The sequence below is a fragment of the Zingiber officinale genome, chromosome 2A (assembly GCF_018446385.1).
Source record: "Zingiber officinale cultivar Zhangliang chromosome 2A, Zo_v1.1, whole genome shotgun sequence".
Classification (NCBI taxonomy): Eukaryota; Viridiplantae; Streptophyta; class Magnoliopsida; order Zingiberales; family Zingiberaceae; genus Zingiber; species Zingiber officinale.
Genome location: NC_055988.1, coordinates 155,536,869 through 155,559,819, shown reverse-complemented (window position 1 = coordinate 155,559,819; position 22,951 = coordinate 155,536,869). Strand labels below are relative to the sequence as shown.

The 22,951-nt window shown below is 38.5% G+C and overlaps 1 pseudogene; it reads right to left on the bottom strand.

Annotated features, from left to right (window-relative positions):
• Positions 1 to 969: 969 nt before the first annotated feature.
• On the bottom strand, positions 970 to 22,668 carry LOC122044155 (annotated as a pseudogene).
• Positions 22,669 to 22,951: the final 283 nt, after the last annotated feature.

Below are 22,951 nucleotides of genomic sequence, written 5' to 3'. Positions count from 1 at the left end.
TTAAACTCGTTTCATTGTTATGTACTCTTCTTTCATCTCAATGCACTTTTGGACAGCATTGGAAGAGCCATGCTAGACAACTCCGGGAGAGCACTCTCCTTTCATCTCAATGCACTTTTGGTCAGCATTGGAAGAGCCATGCTAGACAACTCCGGGCGCCCTCTGACATATGTTGATCTACACATGAGCATCACTACTAAACGGTGTGGATTGGGTTGTGTGCCTCTAATAAGGCAGAAGGTCTAAAGACAAGCATCTCTTTTTGGCACTATTATCCCCTAAATCCTTTGAAATATCTTTCTTTTTGCTACATCTTCTTCCACAAGGATCAAACCAATGACGCTAAAGACAAGGACAAACCACTCAAGGATGTAAAACTTCTTTTATTTGCTATTTAATTATCTCTCACAACATACATATGCATTCAAGAAATTATAAAATAATATGTAGCGAAATCTTCAGCATCAATTCTAATCATACAAAGATTTCTCATTGCTCATCCATTATTAGGTTGACCCCTATCCTAATGAATTCACCATACAAGCAAGGGAAGGATTCTCTCTCAATGTTGGAGATTTTAAATACCAAAACACAACTGCTTTCCTAATTAAATAAAAATAAGGTTTTTAGAGAATTGTAATGATAGGTAGGTTAGAAATCTAAACAAAAAGCTCTCTCATCCATGCACTTACTGTTACACGGTTCGATTGAGGGAAAGTCATCTCACACACAATTGAAGCTTCCCTTCTATTGTTGTTGTCGTATTTTGAGGGAGTAAAAGGGTTAGGATAATATGCAACAAGAAAGAGATAAGGAAGAATGTCGCAAGTCTTACCATAATATCTAGTTATCTACTAAGGTGAAGTTGCTATTTAAATTGGTACCAAACAAGGATGGTCAACTACCATCCAGAGGGGAGATTAAATGACAAAAAAAGAGATTGTCCATGGTTGCTAACGGAGACAACACTTAATTACATGGAGCGAGGATGATCAACATTGAGAGAAAAATAGAGTTTGGGGGATTGCACTTGAGAGGTTTATATTGACTCGAGGGAGAAATTGAATCACTGGTAGTTGTTTTGCACGATGATGAGGTCCATAAGTGATGCTTGATTGAGCTGGTGTCACTAGGTCCTATGCTCATAGAGATAGGAGTGGTCAAGTTTTCTGTTAGTGATTTGTCGTGTTCTCCAGGAATCTGAACAGTGCCCTCTTTTTTCCCCAGCTGCGACGCGATGACACCGTAAATTGTCCAAGATACTGGAGTTCCCCAGTAGCACCACCTCCACCATATGGGAATATGCTGCAAATTTTGCCATCAGGAGTCCAATACAAATATCAGCATTATAAATGAGCAGTTTCTCAAGGAACCAAGCATCCAAGATATGTAATCGCATACCGGTCGTGCAATCAGGAAGCCTGAGAACAAGCTCCAGAAGTTATAGAAGAAACTAGAAACAATACCGGCAAATTGGTGGTTGGGAGCGAGTGCCACAGCCATCATGCCATACAGAGCAAAGTAAGTAAAGGACATTACAATGAAGTAGAAGAACCAGAAGAAGTTGTCACCACGCCAAGTAAAACCAATCATTGAGAAAAGGAGAATTGTGTAGACGAATCCCTGAACAAGTATGTATGACACTTCAATGCTCACCTGCAAAATCAATAAAATGTAAGTATTTCTCAGTGTTTGGAGGAAATGCAATTGCTCAAGAATAATTAATAAAATTACTGAGATACAATTTTCGCAAGTTAAATATATACTCTAGAACAACATACGCTCTTTGAAGAAACAATTTAACTACTATGACTACTGATCGATAAATTTTGCTGTTTTTGATAGTATAACTGCAAAAGCAATAAAAAAGGAACTAGTTGGCTTGCAATTTATACATACTTTATCACCAGATAGATGGTGTCTATGTTTGTTTTTTGTTCCCTTTCATTTTACGAAGCACATTCAGTCATATCCATGCTGAATCCATAGTTGGTACTTTAGCACCTTTCAGCAATGGCTCTACTTCTTAAATAATTATTAGAACTTAAAAGAATTGGAAACTTTTAGCAAACTAGGAATACGATGAGAAGTTTTAGTTTCAATATTATTTTATAATATCTGTCTGTCATCTCTGAAATCTGGTCATTTCTTTTACTGATAATGAGTTTCACGACATACATGAATACTCATAAAAATGAACATTGGTAAGAACTGTGATATATAAATACTAACTATTAATTATTTAAGTAGCTTAAATCATTGTATATATTTGACTCCAACAATTATTTGTTTACTGGCAAATCCTTCCATAAATAAATTTTCAAGATGCCCCATTTTATATTTTAAATTTTAATATTATACCACCATTCCTACTAGTTCCCTTCTTTTATACCTTTAAATGAAAACATCTTAGAATGAGCAAGCATAACCTTACTCTTTACTCTTTAGTGACAAGTAGATAAAACAAACCTGTTTAAATCTCTTTGGTAAAGGTATGAAAGTTGACTTGCTTGAGCAAATGCATAGGCCATGGCTGAGTACATCCCTGCGGCTCTTTCGCGGTAGAAGACTGTTCTCTCAACGGCCACAACAGGTTGCACATTGATAGCATTGCTAGAACCAAGGAAAAAGACTGCAGCATAGAAAGCTCCAACTAGATTCCAAACATCTTGTTGCGTGAACTGTTCATGCCCAATGATAGTGATAAGATGAGGAAATATAGATCATGATTGTGAAGATTAAAGAGAACTTAAGATGTAAACATTCTTTACAGGTTCATGGACAAAAATCCTTCCACATTAAAATCTACCAGTTAAATCATAGGGAAAAGGGAAAGAATCACAATAAAGACAACATTAATAAGTTTGTAAATGTTTCTCTGAAAACCTGAATATTGAAGCTAGGGAGCTTTGATATTTCACATACCATGAAAAGTAGAATAATATTGTCATTTTTGGTTGATCTATAAAAACAATTTCTTCTTATGGAATTGGCCGGTACCTTCTCTTGGGATAATACACTGTAGCTCGTACTTGTAGCTTGTACAGTGATATCGAGAAAGAGAAAAGCAAAAAAAACACATCTTACAAGTTAGAAATCTAAAATCTTCCCACCCTTCTGCCAAAACATTGTGCCAAATATCATGCCTATGATGACCGCCAAGAAGAACCGAACAACATTGTATTGTGGACTTCTCCAGTATGACCAATATTGTTTCCAGAAACAAGCCTGACATTGAGTAGTAAAATTCTGGTAATACTTTGTAGGAAAATATAAATCCTTTGAATCTAGTGGTGGAATACTCAATTCCTTGATAAGTTGCTGATTTTTTCTAAACAACAAAGTGAACCCATTAGGAAGGCTGATTTTGATGTATGATATATTGTGGAAACATATACCTACTACTTACTGATAAAGAGTGGAATTCGCATAAATGTCAGCAAAATCTATATTCAAGTTAGCCTCAGCTTGAGAAGTGCTTATTTCCAACATCCATATTGCAGGGTTAACGCTTTCTGCAATCTTTGGTACTCCTGGAATTGCCTACAAGATAATTTATTTAATGAATTAGAAGTGTATGTAGTATCCAGGGGTTAATTCATTCTATTGATACTTTCTATGTGATAATACATTATTGAGAATAATTTATTAGCATATTTTTATAAATTAGAAAACACAAAATTTTGAAGAAGTTTTAAGAATCTAGTTGATTAATTAAATTGACAAATTTAACCATGATTAAGTGATCCGAAACTCACTTCGAAATATTCAATAAGCTTGTGGGAGTGGCGACCAAGAGGACCTGTATATGTAACTTGACCTCCCATTTTCATCAAAAGTAGCTGGAAATACAAAGCTACACCAACTCATTCAGGAAAAAATGTTGCATCAACACTAAAATTGCATAATATCAAATTATATAATTTTAAAAAAATTAAAATCCATGAAGTGGAACCTCATCGAAAGCTTCAAAAATATCTATGCTTGGCTGGTGGATTGTACAAACAACAGTTCGTCCTGTATCCACTGTATTTCTAACTGTCCTCGTAACAATGGCTGCAGCTCTTGCATCAAGTCCTGACGTTGGCTCATCCATGAATATGATGGAAGGATTTGCAACAAGTTCAACAGCAATTGTTAGTCTTTTTCGCTGCTCAGTTGATAAACCATCAGCCCCCGGAAGTCCAACTAGAGCATCTCTCAAACTGTCAAGTTCAACCAATTCCATAACCTCCTCCACAAACATCTGCAGTTAAATAGCTGTATACAGGACAACATCTAGAATGATGAATCTAGATATCTATAGAGCGTGAGTAACTCAAAGAAAAGAACAAGGCAGTATTCAAATGTGCAAATGGAAAGTGGAAAGGTTACAAGACATGAAGCAACAAAAGAACAAATTGCAACATACCATTCATGTTTGCTTGTCGATTTCAATTGCTAAATGCAGCCATGCAGAGTAAACAACTGATTCATAAATGGTCATATATGGAAAGTGAATGTCATTTTGTTCACAGTAACCACTTATCCTAGCAAAAGTCTCTTGATTTTTAGGAAAAACCAGAAATGCTGATGCTCCCTTCAATATAACCACCCGTTTTTCTTCCAGCTAGAACGTCCATCAATGTCGTCTTTCCTGCTCCACTCACTCCAACCAATGCGGTTAGAACTCCTGGCCTAAATGCACTGCTAACATCACATAGTAACTGAAGACGATCTTCCTCAACTCCTTGGTTCTTCATTTCCTGATGAGAAACAATAAGGTTTGTTATGATTTTTAGTTCTCTTTTTCTCTCCTATAAATCATAGAAATATCCTGCATAATAAAGTGCACTTGCTAAACAGAACAAATTTAACGAGGATATCTTTCTATCTTAATAAAAAAACGAGAGCTATCAAAGAATCTCATGCTAAAAAATTAATCATATTTGAATAAGAAAGGAATTTTGGAGATGTCGAATGAATATGGAGAATTTATAATTTGTCTCATATAGATCAGATGAAACATAAAATGTCGAAAACAAGATATATAGAAATGCAATCAAATTCTTTTTATTTTGTAAACACTAGGAGTTTAGGCAACTTTCATTCAAACGTAACCTGAAGCTATTGATCATCAAGTTTATTCCTATTTTCCAGGCCTCCATGACGATGCGAATGCAAGGGAAAATATTGTAGTTATGAAATTAGACAAAGAATAAGAAATGACAAGTTGTTAAAATAGGAGATGATGAATTGTCTGGATTGAAAGCTTTAAGTATTTAGGATCATTTTTCTAAAATGATGGAAAAATTGAGAGATGATTTACATAGAATACAAATAGGATGATTAAAATGAAAGAGAGTGTGAGGTGTTTTACATGATCTTAAAACGCCTCTAAAACTTAAAGTAAAGTTCTACAAAATAATAGTTAGATCCGCTATATTATATAACACTGAATGTTGGACTATGACTGAAGTATATGAGTAAAAAATGAGACTTGCATAGATGAGGATATTAAGGTGGATATGTGGACATATGAGGATAGACAGAATAAGAAATAAAAGTATTTTTTTAAACATCTAGTGCTCGTATAACTGTTAGTGTGTGTACTTATATGTCAAAACACTCCTTATATATTTTATGGATAATTATTTAATAAAGACAAGAATTTATCATTAATTATTTACTTTTCTGTAAGTATATGATTAATGATAAAGTCCCACAGATTAATGGGTATATTAATCTGAAAATCGTCCTTAATCGGATAGATATGTAGAGGAGACATGAATATCTAGATCAACGCTGATTATGACTAGGTTGAGATAGACCGAGGGATGGATATCCAAGTTGTACTTGGGGGTGCCTTGAGTTTAGAGGTACACTGAATATGACCCGCTCAAGAGGAGACCACATATTAAGTATCATTGGTTATGCCTCTTATGAACGAGTGTAATTGATCTTTTGACTTGAGACCTTCATTTATTCTATGTGTGGAGTTTTATGATTTGGCGCCGTTAAAAGCAGTTTTTAATCGGATTGTGATTAATACGGTAGTTAGGTGTATGGTAAAACGTAGAGAGAATAGTGTTGAGTCAATAGAGGATTCATCGCTCTCTAGGATTATGAGTTAACATCCTGGCCACTTGATAGAGATATTAGTGACTCGAAATCCATGGCCATGGGAGGAATGATTTATCATTCAAGAGAAGTCTATTATATCTTGGAAATCAAGTAAAACAATTAATTTGGTAATGATGCATAATGTATCGAATTAATTGGGATGTAGGCTTAGATGAAGAGATTGATTACACAGTAATCGGTTCATAGTGATTTACAGTTTATGACTGATATTAATTTTATCGCGTTGGGTGGCTAAAAATTATTGCTAGACGGTTACCATAGTTTATGTATGGATTTATACTGTCTTCGTGTATAAAACCTAGAGGGTTGCATGCATAGTACGTAGACATGAACAATGGTATCGGAAGCTAGTCGAGATCAAGATCAAATATGAATTTATTTGATACAAAGAAGAGAGAATTCGAATAGTCATAATCATGATGATTAATGGAGAATTCGAAGAGTCATGATAATGATAATTAATGGAGAAGTTGAAGAGTCATCATAATGAAGCTCATAAATGAAGAATTTATGGAGACTATAACTCTTCACCTTCCTAATTAATGAAGATCATAAATGATGAATTAATTGAGACTTTAACTCTTCGCATTTCTTGGAGGCTATAAGTAGCTATCCTCAGAAAGATGCAAGAGCAGAATTCATTCTCTTTGAGTTTCCCTCATCAACTTCTTCTTCGTTCGGAAGAGATCGTAGTGCTTCCAAGACTTTGTCGATCCAAGAGGCTAGCACCTAACGGATCGTATCAAGTTTGTGATCTAGTGCGCGTAGATATCGCTAGAGGAGTCACACGTGGGGCTCTTATCAGTCGAGTGATATCATTCAAGCCTATCGAGGACTCAAGGCATGTTTTTATGTTATTATGTGTAAAACTATATGTATCACGAAAAGATCCATGATTCATTATATGTCTTCTGCTGCGCTCCGATTCCAGCAATAACATCTTTAGTTCATCTATATATTTTCCCCCCCCCCCCCCCCCAATGAGAGCATTAGATAGTAAGTCAGAGTTGCATCTATTAAAAAAAAACTCTAAGATACATGTTTACCAAGACTTCTTTCTCCAGAGGTACTGTGAAATCTGAGTTGTTATATCAAAATGGAAAAACAACATATGTGAGATTTACTTACAGCAGGCATATCAACATAATAGTTCACATGGTTGAAAGCAAGAGAAAGAGGTTGGAAAGGCAAAACCATTCCTCTCTTTGTTGAACGGACTGAAACACTGAAACTTTTAGAGCTGTTTCTCCTTATTGCATCTGGATAAATAAAAATGGAAAAACACACTTTAAGATAATATAATAAAATTTATAGGAATTAAAAATATTTTGAGATATGACAAAGATTGAAAAAAATAGAGGGTACATCTCATATAATTGCCTAATTAGAGATAAACCAATGTGAGTGGTTATGTTAGATGATGATGATTGAAGCATTTGTTAGGAGATGATAACACCTAAAACCAAACTAGGAATTGCACCATGTAGGACAAGACCACTATTCTGGCCAAATACCGTGGATAATCAAGCTACTGATTAATGAATGGGTTAACGTGCATTCTCTCCAGAGATCATTAGTGAGGATGAAAGGACTTGAAAAGAACTCTAAAAGAGTGTTAGAATGGCACCAGGGAGGGGTCTTGACAGGCCACTCCGACGCTCAAGTTAGAATTTGTTTAGGTATTAAACTAGGGAGGGACGGAAGAAGAAGCAAAAGAAGAAGAAGAAGAAGAAGAAGAAGAAGAAGAAGAGAGTTAAGTGAAGCTGAAGAGAGTCTAAGAGTCCCTTTCGCTTACTTTCTCTAGTGTTTATATAACTATTAGAAGAGAATCTCTATGTCGGATGCTACATTCTCCTCCATTATCCTCATTTGAGCCAGTGAAGGAACCAAATCCGACAGCCTTTAGTTACCTCTCTATTCACCAAGCGTCATGTGTCTGAAGGAGGGCAACCAGGAGATCAAATCTAACAACCACTTAACCTCTTCTCCATTCATCCTATGCTATATGTTCTGGAATATTCACAGTGGTTGTCCTCATTGTTGGGGCAATTTTCCTAGGTCAAGTTTGACCAGTTTGACTAAGCTTGAGTTGAGTCAAGCTTGAGTCGAGATTTGAGTTTTGATGTTTGACAATATATGGAGATTGCTAGGGCAATCGTCCGGTTATGGAGATGGTCAAAGGGTTGACCAGGTTGAGAAGAAGACAAGTCAAGTAGGTCAGGGATGATAGGAGACTTGACTGGGTAAGTCCTAACTGGAGGTTAGATGTCTGGAAGTCCTAACTGGAGGTTAGGTAGTGGAGAAGTCTTAACTAGAGATTAGGCAGTGGTGAAGTCCTAACTGGAGATTAAGCAATGGTGAAGTCCTAACTGGAGGTTAGGCAGTGGTGAAATCCTAACTGGAGGTTAGGCAGTGGAGAAGTCCTAACTGGAGTTTAGGCAATGGGAAAGTCCTAGCTGGAGTTTAGGCATCTGGGAAAGTCCTAACTAGAGGGTAGATAAGAGAGAAGTCAAGTAGGTCAAGGTTGATAGGAGACTTGACTGGGAAAGTCCTAATTGGAGATTAGGCAAAGATAAGTCCAACAGGAAGGTTGACAAGAGTGAAAATCCAAGTAGGTCAGTGTTGACTAGACTTGGTGGTGAAAGTCTTGATAAGTGAGATCAAGCAATTGAAAAGTCCAAGTGTGATCTTGGCAAAGGGAGAAAGTCCTGGTGAGGAGCCAGGCAATTGGGAAAGTCTAAGTGTGATCTTGACAAAGGTTGAAAGTCCAAGCATATGGTCTTGGCAAGGTAAGTCCTAGTGTGACTTGGTAATGAGAACTCGATAACTATGATGAGGCTGAAGGAAGCTCCTGAAGGCAAGGCGTGAATGATAGGAGATATCTGAGGGGCGCAAGGCTAATGGAGGAGGCTAGAAGGCTAGTTCGAGGTTGATCGAGTGTGGTGTATAATCTAACAACTAGGATGAGGTTGAAGGAAGCTCCTGAAGGCGAAGCGTGAAGGATGGGAGATATCCGAGGGACGTAAGGCTAATGGAGGAGGCTAGAAGGCTAGTTCGAGATTGGTCGGGTGTTGGCCAAATGCTAGGCATGGATACCCAACAGGTCATGGTTGACCGGGAGTTGGGTTTGGGACCTTGAACTTGAGTTTGAGGCAAGTTCAGGGTGTTCAATTGATCGGTCGATCAATTGAACCAGTGTCCAATTGATCGATCGATTAATTGAACCAGTGTCCAATCGATCGGTCGATCGATTGAACCAGTGTCCAATCGATCGGTCGATCGATTGGAGTGTGCTGCGAGTGTGGGATGACTCTAATCGATCGGTCGATCGATTGGGAGCATTACTCGCAAGCACAGAAGCTTTCTCAATTGATCAGGCGATCGATTGGAATCTACCAATCTATCGGTCGATCGATTGGGGAGGAGAAGCTCTCGCGCGGACGCGAGAGCACAGAATGAGTTTGAATCGATCGGCCGATCGATTCAGATGGTCCCAATCAATTGGTCGATCGATAGGGAAGTGACCGTTGAACAGGAAACGAGCAATGGACGGCTGGGATTGTGCAGATGTGACGTGGCAATCGATTGGGACTAATTTGGGTCGATTGGGAGCACTGTATAAAGCCTGGGTGGAGCGTTTTCTTCGCCAGAACTTTGCGTTCTTTCCTGCGATTCTTCTGCGACTCTCACAGCGACTTCTCCATAACTCTCTCCACCAGTCTTGAAGGTTCTTGGAGGCACGTCCAAGTCAAGAGGCGAGTTGCAATAAGAAGAAGAAGCTAGGGTTAGGGTTTATTGTACAAATCTTGTAAGATTTCCCTTGTATTTGCTTCTCTTTATATTCTTGTTGTATTGTGAGCTTGTAAGGCTTCTCCACCTTCGGTAGTTACCGCAAAGGAGTGGTTTCATAGTGGAGGTGTGTGCTCGGTGTGTGGATCCTTCGATTAGTCACCTCTTCTTGAGGTGGATACCAAGTAAATCCTTGAGTTAGCGTTGGTTGTGTTTGTATTAGTATTCCGCTACATATTATCAAGACAAAGCAACCGGCGAAGCAATGAAACGCTATTCACCCCGCATCTAGTGGACATATCGGTCACAACAATTGGTATCAGAGCGAGGTCGCTCTTCTACGGACTAACCGCCAAGAGAGCAAGAAGCTAGAGGAAGAAGATGGACTTGGGAGGTCCACTTGGATAGGACATCCGGATTCCTCCTCCATACGATAAGGAAGACTTCGCCTTTTGGAGGAATCGGCTGGAAACATGGCTCCAAATGGATTGGAACCAATGGGTTGTTTTGAGTGACCCATTTGAAGCTCCTACGGGCAAGAAGGGTAAATGCCTCCGACCTTGACATTGGACCGAGGAACAAAAGGAGCTAGCGGAGGCGGATAAGGAGGTAACTAAAATTTTACATAATTTACTACCTTCTAATATTTTTTTGAGTGTAGGTGAAACCACAAATGCAAGTGATCTTTGGAAAAAGATCATTGCCTATCATGAAGACCCTATACAAGTCCAAGGAGTGGAAGAGGCCAAGGAGAAGGGCTCATTGGTCCAAGAAGAGAAGGACCAATCCGATGTTGACACAATGTCAACATTCGAGGAGAAGAAGGAAGAGGAGGAGAAGGAAGAAGATGAGAGATCCTCTACATCTTCGAGAGAGAGGAAGAGGTGGAAGCATCCACATCCTCAAGAGTTGAAAGAGGTGGAAGCACCCACACCCTCTAGAGGAGAAGAAGAGGAAGATGATGCAACCTCCACAATGCAAGCTACATCAAATGGAGAATCAAGCATCATCCCTACAAGCAAAGATATAGAAAATTCAATTGAAAATAATAAAAATCATATCATTTGCTTTGAGTGTAAGGAGCATGGGCATTACAAGAGTAAGTGTCCCAAATTGGTCAAGAAGAAGGGTCAAGTAGTACACCAGGGAGAGGAGAAGCCCAAGGAGATTGGTCCCACGGAACGCAAGAGCAAGGAGCACATTGTGTGCTTCTCATGCAATCAAAATGGGCATTACCGGAGTCAATGACCTAAAGGGAAGAAGTCAATCAAAGTTAGAGGAGGAAGCACAAGTCTAGGGGGAGCTTTTAAGAGCAAACCCAAGATAAACTTTAATAGTGCAATTCCTCTTAGTCATGATAAAATGCATATTAGAAATAATTCCTATCATTTTTATGCTAATTATTATGAAAGTAGGAAGCATGATGGCACTAAGGGAAAATACATTCCTCCTCATACTAGAACTATCACACCTAAGGTTAGGAAGATAGACAATAATTTAAGCAATAACTCTAAGGATTATAGATATATGCCTAGATATAGAAATGCTTATAGGGGTCAAGAAAAATTCAAATCTATGGATTTAATGACCGAAAACCAAGTCTTGAGGTCAAGACTTGATAACTTAGAAAGGACCTTAACAAGAATGGAAAATATTCTTAATGGTCAAAATGAGTAAAACCTAAGAAAAGCTAGACAAGAGTCATCCAATGGTTATAGAGGTTTGGGATACAAACCTAAAGCCAAGAAGGAGGTGACTACCTTTCAGAGGGTTCCATATAGCTATAGGACCAACCCTCGGTGTAGAGGTCAAGCTAAAGATACGAGGGAAGGAATCCCTAAAAGTACTTTTAGCATGACCAATGTGACCAAGACTTCTAAGAAGTCTAACAAAGTCACAAAGAAGGTCACAAGGGAGGCTATCCCTAAAGTTGATCTAGTAAAGGTGATTAAGGCTCCAAAAAGGCCTAATAAAGTCACAAAGAAGGTTACAAGGGAAGTAATCCCTAGAGTTGACCTAGTAGAAGTGACCAAGACTTCTAAGAAGCCTAGAAAGGTCCTTAGAAAGGTATCTAGGGAAGTCATCCCTAGTGAGTACCTAGAGCATCCAAGGAGCACCAATAGGTTTTAGGTTCTAATCTAAGGATGCTTAATTTAATCTTCAATTTAAACTAATCTAAGGATTGATCAATATTTGAGTTAAACTAAGAGTTAACAGTTAGTCAATTAAATATTTATTTCAATAATTGGCTTACAAGCTGTGGTGAGGGACTAGACCTTCTTGGGTATTAGATCATCAACCACTTCTAGACAAAATATTTTAAAGAAATTGAATATTTAATTTCTTTTTTGAAAATTCTAGGTCTAACTAGTCAAGTGTGAATCAAGTCTAAGTCCTTATCTATCCTAATTTAAGCATGTATAATGAAAAAATAGTAAAACATACATCAACCAAATTTATTTAATAACTATGGTTTTTCTATTGGCGCCCCTGGATCATAGCCTCGATAGGATCTATCAAGGTAATGAATTTAATCCTTGGGGATCCAATATTAACCAAGTCTAACTTGATTAATCAAGTTAGACTTGGGGACCTAAGCTTGGACTGTTCTTCTATTTGTTCTATTGACAAGAGATAAGTATGATTTGAATTTGTATTTAGTCTTGTATCCAAGTCCAGATCAATTATATACGACCCTTTGTTTTCCAAGAATCAAATCAAAATTCTTGGAACCCAAAGTGAACTGTTCTAATGTTCCCTTTAGTTCTTTGACTTGATCTTTCAGGCTGGAATTTTCTTTCTCAAGTTGTTGAACTTGAGTTGAAGTTCTATTTTGAATATGTCGGTCAAAGAGCTTAGGCTAGTCACTTCCTTAAGGGCTGTAACCTCCTTTTGGAGTGACTTGACTTGGATATTTGACTTGGCTAATTTGCACATTAAGTAATTAATTAAATTGTACAATTTTCTACTTGAGAAGATCTTACAATGTTGTTTGAGCCTTCAGAAAAGGATATAGATCCGTGGCTTCTCTCAGACTCAACTTCGGATTCACTTTCAGTTTCAGACTCGTCAAGTTGTTCTCGGGCCGGAAGTGCAAGCTTGAGGTCCTCGTCGGAGTCTTCTGATGAGGATTTGTCCCATGTTGCTTGAAGTGCCTTCTTTTTCCATTGCTTCTTTTTTTCTTTCTGGTTTGGACAGTTTGCTTTGATGTGTCCCTTCTTGTTGCAACTATAGCAGGTTACTTCTGACTTGATTTTAGGGCTTGGTTGTGTTGCTTTTGATTGGATCACCTTTTTTTTATCTCCTTTTTGGTGTGTCACGCCCCGGAGGAGTCCCTGTCCGAAGAAATTTCGGCAGCATCTCCCCTGTACGGCGGACAATATGAAACTTTCTACAATCACCATATACCTCAGCCACATGCGGCTGGAATAATAACAATAATAAAACAATCACCACGCAGTTAATATCAATTTCAACCTATGGCTGACACAACCACGCAGTTTAATAGTAAACAAATAGAACAGTAATACGATGACTCGAAAATAACCCTATTCAACTACACTCGTAAAGCTCAAATCCGATTTTTTCCTACTCCACTATACTTATAAAACATAAATCCGACAAACTCACCTCTTCTGCCGTCCAGGCAGACATGGAGTAAAACATATCTAAATCATACCAAAATCCATCAACGATAAGAATCCATACAAGATCCAAGTATCAAAATAAACCAATTCTAAACATAGTCAAATAAGAAGAAAAACTAAAAGGCCAATAAATCCTCGTGGCCTGCAGGGGACCAGCAACTGGAACTCTCTCCTGACAACATCAACCTGAAAAATAACAATAATGGAGGCGGGGTGAGTCCAACACTCAGCAGGTACAACTGATATGCATAATAAAGTAAATAACAGACAACACTAATCATGCGTACAGTCTCCTGAATACGAGAAGAATAAATGCAACTGAAACAAAAACAGGAGAAAACTGTACTAACCAGGACCAAGGTATAAAGGTAATAGGGTCATCAAACTGAGGGTGTCATAATCCTGTATGCATGTCAATCATATGCATTCATATAAATGCAGCAAGTAAATGCAGCAAACACAAACAATAAATGCATCATGCATATGATGCCAATGACATGGTCACCCCTGACGCCAGTCAGCCATCTCATACACAATGGTGAGTCCGAGTGGGTAGAGCTGTGACAACCGTGCACTCTGACATCACTGCCCTTGATGAGTGACCGAGTGGACGGGATACTGTCGGAGTACACACATACTCCTACCCCGAAATAATAAATGGGGGAGTGCAATGCTCTCATCTCCCGGTACACGATGACGGGGAGGACTATCTGCCGGCTACCACGTTGAGTCACACTATCCATGAGCGGACCAATGGAGCCAAACAAAGTCCAACTGCCTGCCGGCTACAACGCTGCTACACTAAACCAACAGAGCCAAATAGAGCGGAACTGTCTGCCGGCTACCACGCTGAGTCACCAGACCAACGGAGCCAAACAGCAGAACTGCCACACACCTGTCTGATATACCACTAACACATGAGTGGTGGTGTGTACAGATACATGTAACTGGCGATGTGCTCAACAATAATGGAGCAGACAATCGCACATCATACAATCATGCAAGATGATGCATGACACTAAACATGGCAATATCACGAATAACATAGCATGCTCCATACATAAATATAAAATGTGTACTACAAAATAATGAATCAAATGGAAGGTACACAAACAGATAGGGTATCAAATAAACCCTATGTCCTGAACATAATGTCTCATATGGTTGGGTCACTACCTAAAGCATGTATGATCAGGTAAATAATAACATGCGGTGCATAATAAGTAAACAAGCAAACATGTAACATATCATGTAGTGACCAACCGGAACAAATGGATAACACAATCATTGCTATATGTTAAACACATTATTATGCATATCAAAAGACATAAGCCAAAGTACCCGCCTCTGATAAAATGGTCCAATCCGGTAATCGAGATACGCGCCTCGCGTCAAAATCTTGTGTCACCAATATATATATTTTTATTTAGCTAAAATTCTCATAAATAACTAAATAAAATCTCTAACTCTAAATTAGGGTAAAACTGTAATCATATCACCATCATCTTTTCTATAACCAAAGTATTACATACCAACATATTCTAACACAAATTCCACTACCGTCATTGATCGAATTAAACCCAACTCGCCCACATCAATAATCCAACAGCCAAAGTACCAAAACCAGTTGCTAAAGTTAGTGTTTACCTCTAATATAGCAGCAGGACAACAAAACACTCCCCTGTGATCTGAGAAGAAAGAGTTCACTGTTCCTTCATCATCTCAACACGTACCAAGATTCCCACTCCTTACCTAACTTCACAGCCCCTATTTTGAACTGGAATCAAAGAGTTGATAGCGGAAATTACGCCGCTAAGGGTTGTTGGCTGCTGTAAACAATACAAGCAAACAAAATCAATAATTTCCTACCAAACCATGTTCCTAAATGGACCCAAATCAAAATCCAAATACCTAACATGCCTTACCTACTCATCACCCCCTATTTTCTCTCTGCCGGCGACTGGTGGTGAAGAAGGAAGACTCGCCAGTGGAGTCTAAAGCATGGCAGAAGGTTGCTGGACCTTGGCGTCGGCAGTGGACGTTGGGGCAGAGGGTAGAGGAAGAAAGGAAGGCTCGGCAGAACCCAAGGCAGAAGAAAGGGTCGGCTATCAGCGGTGTGCGGAGGTAGAGAGGCTAGGGCATGGGGTGGCTCGGGAAGAAAGTGAAGATGAGGCTGGCGTTAGGGCATAGTTGACGGCGGCCGGCACTGGGGTTTGTCTAGGGCAGAGGAAGGGTGGCCGGCGCTCTCCGTTCGACGACGACGGAGGGCGGAGAAGCTAGAGCGTAGCCTCAGCAGGAGGAAACTCGGCGGCGCTTGGCGCTGGGAAGGAGGCGGAAGAACCGACGCTGTCGCGAGGTGAGGGGAGAAGGGTTAGCGGCTCGGGCAGAAGAAATGAAGAGGAGGAGAAACTGTTCCGAGCAGTTAGGGCTCGGGTTCAGCACACGCGGGGAGGAAGAAAGAAAACTGCGGAGGAAATAAGAAAAAGAAAAATAAAAATAAAACTTTTCCTCTTTAAAGCGGGGTAGCCTAAACAGGCTTTTCCGGGCCCCGTTTTTATCCCCGTTAACTCGTCCGTACGAGCTCCGAAAATTTTCCCAAAATTTTGAAAAATTTCCTTATTAATATTCGCCTATTTTTGGTATTTTACATGGTGAATCCTTCTTTTTCTTGTACAGTCTCCGGACTAGATTTACGAGTTCAGCGGCAATCTCATTGTCATCTTTTGAGTCTGGTTCATCTTCGGACTCAGGTTCAGTATGGAACTTGAGCTTTGGTTCCCATGTTCTACTTGTACCTGCAATCAAAGTAATACCTTTCTCACCATGGTAATGCATTAGTCTGTTCATGAAGTTCAAATTCTGAAAAGAGTTCATCTAGTCTAATTGACAAAAGATCCTTATATACTTTGTAGGTGTCTACCATTGATGCCCACAATGTATTCCTCGGAAAAGCGTTTAGTGCATACCTTATTACAATGCGGTTCTCCACTTTTTGTCTGATTGCGTGGAGTCCATTCAAAAGATCTTGTATGCGAGCATGAAGCTAGTTTGCTGACTCACCTTCTTGCATTTTTATAATATATAATTTATTTAATATTAAGTCTCTTTTACTTACCTTCATGTCGAAAGTGCCCTCGTACAGCTCGATTAATTTTTTCCACAACTCCTTTGCATTGTTGAAGGGACCAACCTAGTTCAGCTCTTATTTGGTTAGGCCGCATTGAAGAATTTGTATTGCTTTTGCATTGACTTCAATCTTTTTGCAGGTCGATACTGTTGGTGCAGGAAGCATCCGACGATCGAATCTTAGTTTTGATAATGGCAAAGGATTCAAAGTTAAGTTAGTGTGTGATCTAACATGTTTGAATGAGTGTTTCAGGAAAGTCCTAGCTGCGGTTAGGCAGGTGAAAAACCCTAAGGGGTGGTAACCTTAGGTCCTAGGGGGCGGTAACCCTAGGTGGAGGAAAACCTAAGGGGCGGTAACCTTAGGTCCCAGGGGGCGGTAACCCTAGGTGGAGGAAAACCCTAAGGGGCGGTAACCTTAGGTCCTAGGGGGTGGTAACCCTAGGTGGAGAAAAACCCTAGGGGGCGGTAACCCTATGTCCTAGGGGATGGTAACCCTAGGCGAAAAGTCCAGTCGGTCTGGAGGACAGGACTGACATCAGGTAAATCTCCTGAGTGGAGTAGGTGAGGACGTGTTCCCCGTAGAGGGAACAGTAGGCGTCGGGTCGACCTAGGGTTTCCGGTTGGAAACCCGAAGTCAGACTCGGACAGTCCGAAGACTGTCAGCTCTTTTTCACTTATGAATTATCAGATTCTAACATTGTCTTGCAGGGTATGCAATTGCTCGGACTAACCTTGTTTTGCAGGAGAAGCGACTCCTGGAAAAAGGAGGTCCAGGCGCCCGGAATGGATCCGTGCGCCCGGGATCAACTTTTATCCCCTGCGCGACTTCGCGACGTGGAGCAACCTGGTTGGCTGGCCACGTCACACTCCAGGTGCCCGGAAAGGTCCCAGGCGCCCGGAACCTCATATAAAAGGAGGGTTGAGGTGCAGCTTGAAGAACAACAATCTTCTAAGCATTCTCCGTGCGACAAGCTGCTAACGTCTCGACTCAGAAGTGCTGCAACGACAATTCGGAGCCTCAGCTTTATTCTTTTTATTGTCGGTACAATATTCTTTTCTGCTTAAATTGTACTTAGTGTGTAATAGCTGTTACGAATTATAGTTGTTGCCCACCGGAAGCGATCAAGGATCGCGGGCCTTCGAGTAGGAGTCGTCACAGCTCCGAACGAAGTAAATCCTTCGTGTCCATTTCATTTACTTTTCCGCTGCGTTATTTCTGAACAAGCTTTTACGATTTCGAAAAACGAAATAGCCACGAGCGCTATTCACCCCTCCTCTAGCGCTTTCGATCCATCAATTGGTATCAGAGCGGGGTCGCTTTGAACTGGTGCAACCACCATTCAAGCATCTTTCGTGGCTTTGTCGTTTGAATAGGGTAAAAATAAAACCTTACGCCTTTCGTTTTTTTTCCCTCCAAAATTATTTTTTTAAAAAAAATTCATTTTTATCCTTTCACGGTTTATTAGTATTGATAAAATATTGAATTTGGCAAAATTTGAAATAATATTTTTTAAATAATATTTTATTATTATTTTATTATTTTTTCTCGAAACTGGTGAACTTCTATTTCTATCCTTCCATACCGCACTGCTAATCTAGGATCAAGTCCTGGTACATTTTTTTTTTGCTATTTTTTTTGTGCAAGGTTCTTTTAAAATGACATTCCAAGAAGGATTCTGCACCGTCCGACCGCCGCTCTTTTCTGGCAAGGACTTTGGATACTGGAAGAACCGGATGGAATACCACCTCAAGACGCAAGTCGAGATGTGGACCATCATCCAGACCAGACTCAAACTTCCACGTGACGACACCGGATAACTTATCTCATGCATCAACTGGGATTCTATCACAATGAAAAAAGTTGAAGTCGATGCCAAAGCAACCTGCATGCTACAATGTGGCCTAACCAATGAAGAACTGAACCGCATCGGCCCTTTCGCAAGTGCAAAAGAGTTGTGGCAAAAGTTGATGAAACTACACGAGGACACTTCTGACGCTCAAGTAAGTAAGCATAATTTAATAAATGATTTATTTGAATTAGATGAGCAGAATAATACTACTTCGGCCGAGGAAGGTATTACGATGGTTGCAGGTACAAGTAAGACAGAGGAAAAGATATGGTCCGAGTCTTCAGATGAATCCGGGTCTGACGAAGAAGAACTGACGAGCTTCCTCGCTCTACCAGTACAAGCAACCGTGGCGGAAACTGAGTCCGAGTATGAGTCAGAAACCGAGAGCGAATCCAAGACTGAGTCTGATCGAAGCCACGAATCCGCATTCGTTTCCGAAGGACCAAAACCCACTGTAAGTTCACTACTCGCAGAATTTCAATTAGATAACTTGCATGAATTATTACCTTACTTAGTAAAAAAGTTGGCTAAATCCAACGTCCGAGTTAAGTCGCTCCAAAAGGAGGTAACATCCCTTAAGGAAGCGACTGACTCAAGCTCTTTAACTGAGTCAGTTCAAATTGGAAGTTCAACTCAAGTCCAACAACTTGAGGAAGAAAATTTCAATTTGAAAGCTCAAATTAAAGAACTCAAGGACACGTTGGAACGGTTCACCTTGGGCTCCAAGAATCTAGATCTGATTCTTGGAAAACAGTGAGCCGTTTACAACAAAACTGGACTTGGATTTAAAACTAAAATAAAATACAAATCATATTTATCGCTAGTTAATAGAAATAATAGAAAAATTGTCCAAGCATGGGTGCCAAAATCCAACTTGGTAAATCAAAGTGGAAATGGTCACTATTGGGTCCCCAAGGATCAAGTCTATTACCTTGATAGACCATATCGAGGCTATGATCCAGGGGAAGCTAATAGAAAAATAATATTAAGAATATAATTCAAATTAATATTCAAATTAAATTCAAAATTAAATTCAAAATTCAATTAAAAATTTAAATTCAAAATTAAAAATTCAATTAAAAATTTGAAATTAAATTAAATTCGAAATTCAATTCGAAATTAATTCAAATTTAAAGTAAACTTAAGTTAAATAAAAATAGATGGAGGATCCAGACTCGCTGGCACCCCCAACTGAACTATCCAACAGGGTAACTGAACCTAATCTACCCGAAATGGGTAAAACAAAAGTAGATTACCCGGCAGGGTAATTAAGGTTAGATCAAAATGAGCTAGGTTTAACTTGACCCACAGTACTGGTAAAGTTTTTGGATGATAGTACGTTAGGGAAGCTTGGGCATCGCATGTCTAGGAAGATATGGCTTCGACCTGATGCATTTGGCCAAGTGGAACTGACCGAAGCTACCCTTAAATGGATCATAACTAGTTAGATCAAAGTTTAGTATTAAGCTCAATGGGTAGGACTATTTGGGAAACCTCGAAGGCATGGTTACTTTAATGAGTACCTTGTGACTCACCATAGCCCAGAAGTTTATCCAAAGAATGCTTACTTGTTGAACCCAAAGCTAAACTTGAATCTAACACAAAGTTAAACCAGACCCTTAAATTCAGCCATAATTCATCTCACAGCAATTATAGGGTTCCCTGATTGAAAATTTAGATCGAGTGAGATGACTAGTTAATTCAACCAAAACAATTTCAAAATTATTTCAAAAATCTTTTAAACTCAATTTCAAAATTATTTCAAAATTATTTCAAAAATGTTTTAAACTCAATTTCAAAATTATTTCAAAAATCTTTTAAACTCAATTTCAAAATTATTTCAAAAATATTTTAAACTCAATTTCAAAATTATTTCAAAAATCTTTTAAACTCAATTTCAAAACAATTTCAAAATTATTTCAAAAATCTCTTAAACTCAATTTCAAAATTATTTCAAAAATCTTTTAAACTCAATTTCAAAATTATTTCAAAAATCTTTTAAAATTCTTTGAAAAATCTTTTCAAAATCTTTTCAAAATCATTTCAAAATCCTTTAAAATTCTTTAGAAATTTATTTGAAAAATCTTTTCAAAATTATTTTAAAACTTAATTTGAAAAATGATCTTTTCAAAATCTTTTGAAAAATCATTTGAAAAATCCCTTGAAAAATTAATTTCAAAATTATTTCAAAAATTATTTGAAAAATCATTTGAAATATCCTCTAAAAAATTAATTTCAAAACCCTTTTCAGAAGTTATTAAATTCTTTGAAATTCTAAACTCAATTAATTTTTAAATCTTCAAAATAATGGTCACCTATTTGGAATTCTAACTGATATTTTCAATGTTGTAAATTAAAGTAAACTCCATCTCACACTAACTCATATGCTAAACATGCTTGTTAATCTAGAATGAGTGAGATGGAAAATTAGGAAAATAATTTTTTAACCTCTCATGCTTGAACTCCTGAACTCAAAAATTTATTAAGGCATTAATTAAGGGGGAGTGATTTTGAGTCGATTTTAAAATTAGTTTTTCTTTAAAATATTTGACTTGACCTCAAAATTAAAAACTATTTTTGGCATATCTTCGAAAATTCAAGCTATTTTTTAGCTTTAAAATTAAAATTATTTATGACCTGACCTTCAAATTATAACTCCTCTATAAGCTAAATGTTTTCAAAGCTAAGTACTTAATTAAGTTTTCTCTAACTAAACTTAGTTAAATTATTTTCTAAAACTTAGCTAATTGGCAAGATGATCTCTAGAGGCAATATTAAAGTTTAAGCATGTCTGTACTTAAGGGATCTGACACCTGATCAAAACAAATCTTGACTCATGCTTGCACTACAAAAAAAACCAGCATTACCGACAGATTTATCCGTCGGAATTCCGTCGCTATAGACATATAGCGACGGAATTCCGACGGAATAATTTCTGTTGGTAAAATATCCGCCGGCTTCTATTACCGACGGAAACAGAATTCTGACGGTATTTTATACCGACGGAAATAAAGTTTCTGTCGGTAACGTACCGACAGAAAATACATTCCGTCGGTATAATAACGATATTCTCCATCACCGATTGAGCGACATTCTCCGACGGAACAAAATTTCCGTCGGTAATTACCGACGGGAAAAGGCTGATCCGTCGGTGATTACCGACGGAAAATGTTGTTCTGTCGGTATTTACCGACGGAACAGGGATATTCCGTCGGTAAATACCGACGGAACAACATTTTCCGTCGGTAATCACCGACGGATCATCCTGTTCCGTCGGTTGCCCGAAGTGATGCATCGAACTAAAAGTTCGATAATTGCCAACGGAATATATTCCGTCGGTAATCCGTCGGAATTCCAAAAAAAAATTTCCAGCTTCTTTTCGTTTACACGTTGTTCCCATATACATTTTCCACATATATAAACAAACCATCACACTCGATGGTTTCATACAATATCCACACAACAAATACAATCCACAATAAATATAATCTACATCAAATATAATCTACACACATATATCTATCATATGATAATCACAAACTAATAAAATCCACAAAAAAAACCATATTCCATATAATCCATAGCTAACTAAATCTACAGAATATATATTCTACACATATCCATATCAAAAATCAAGTTTACATAACACATACCGAACTAAAATGTAGTCCCAATAATACAAGAACGGGAAATCGTAGAGAAAATCCTGTAAAAAGACAAATACAAAATGATGTTTAAATAAACAGTTTGCATATTTATATATTAAGAATTTTATATGAAATAATACCTGAACAAAAAGTGAGCAAATGTTGTAGTGAAGAGCCAATATGTATATATGACTGAACGTGACTCAAACATATAGTAATAAAACCTTTAGAAATAAACATGTTATAATATCAAAACAGGCTCACGTTCTATATAATAAATAAAAACTAAAGTATAGCTGAACAAACCTCAAAAAGCTAACGACCACCGTCTGATAGATCTGGAGTCTCCTGTGACTCGGATCCCTGTGATGCTTGGGTGAAAGAAGCCACGATTGCCCGCATTTGGGCCATGAGATCTTCATTACTCTTGTCACGTTCAGCTCTCTTCTTCTCCTCATCAGCTCTCCACCGATCCATATCAGCCATCCTCTGATCCATTGATTTCAGCTGAGACCGCAGTTCTTGATTTTCACGTCTTAAAGACTGCATCTCACCAGAAGAAGAGGAACTAGCACGGCCTACTGGATTCCTCAAATGATCAAATGCCACTTTGGCCTGAGAGCCAAGGCCGTAGAGGGTGGAGTTTTTTGTCCTTCCACCGACAACATCATAATATATCTCATTTAGATCGTCGGTGGATAAAGACTGTGACTCTCCACCCTCTGCTGATGGCTGAGATGCCTGAGCCACCCGTTCTGTCATTTCTTGC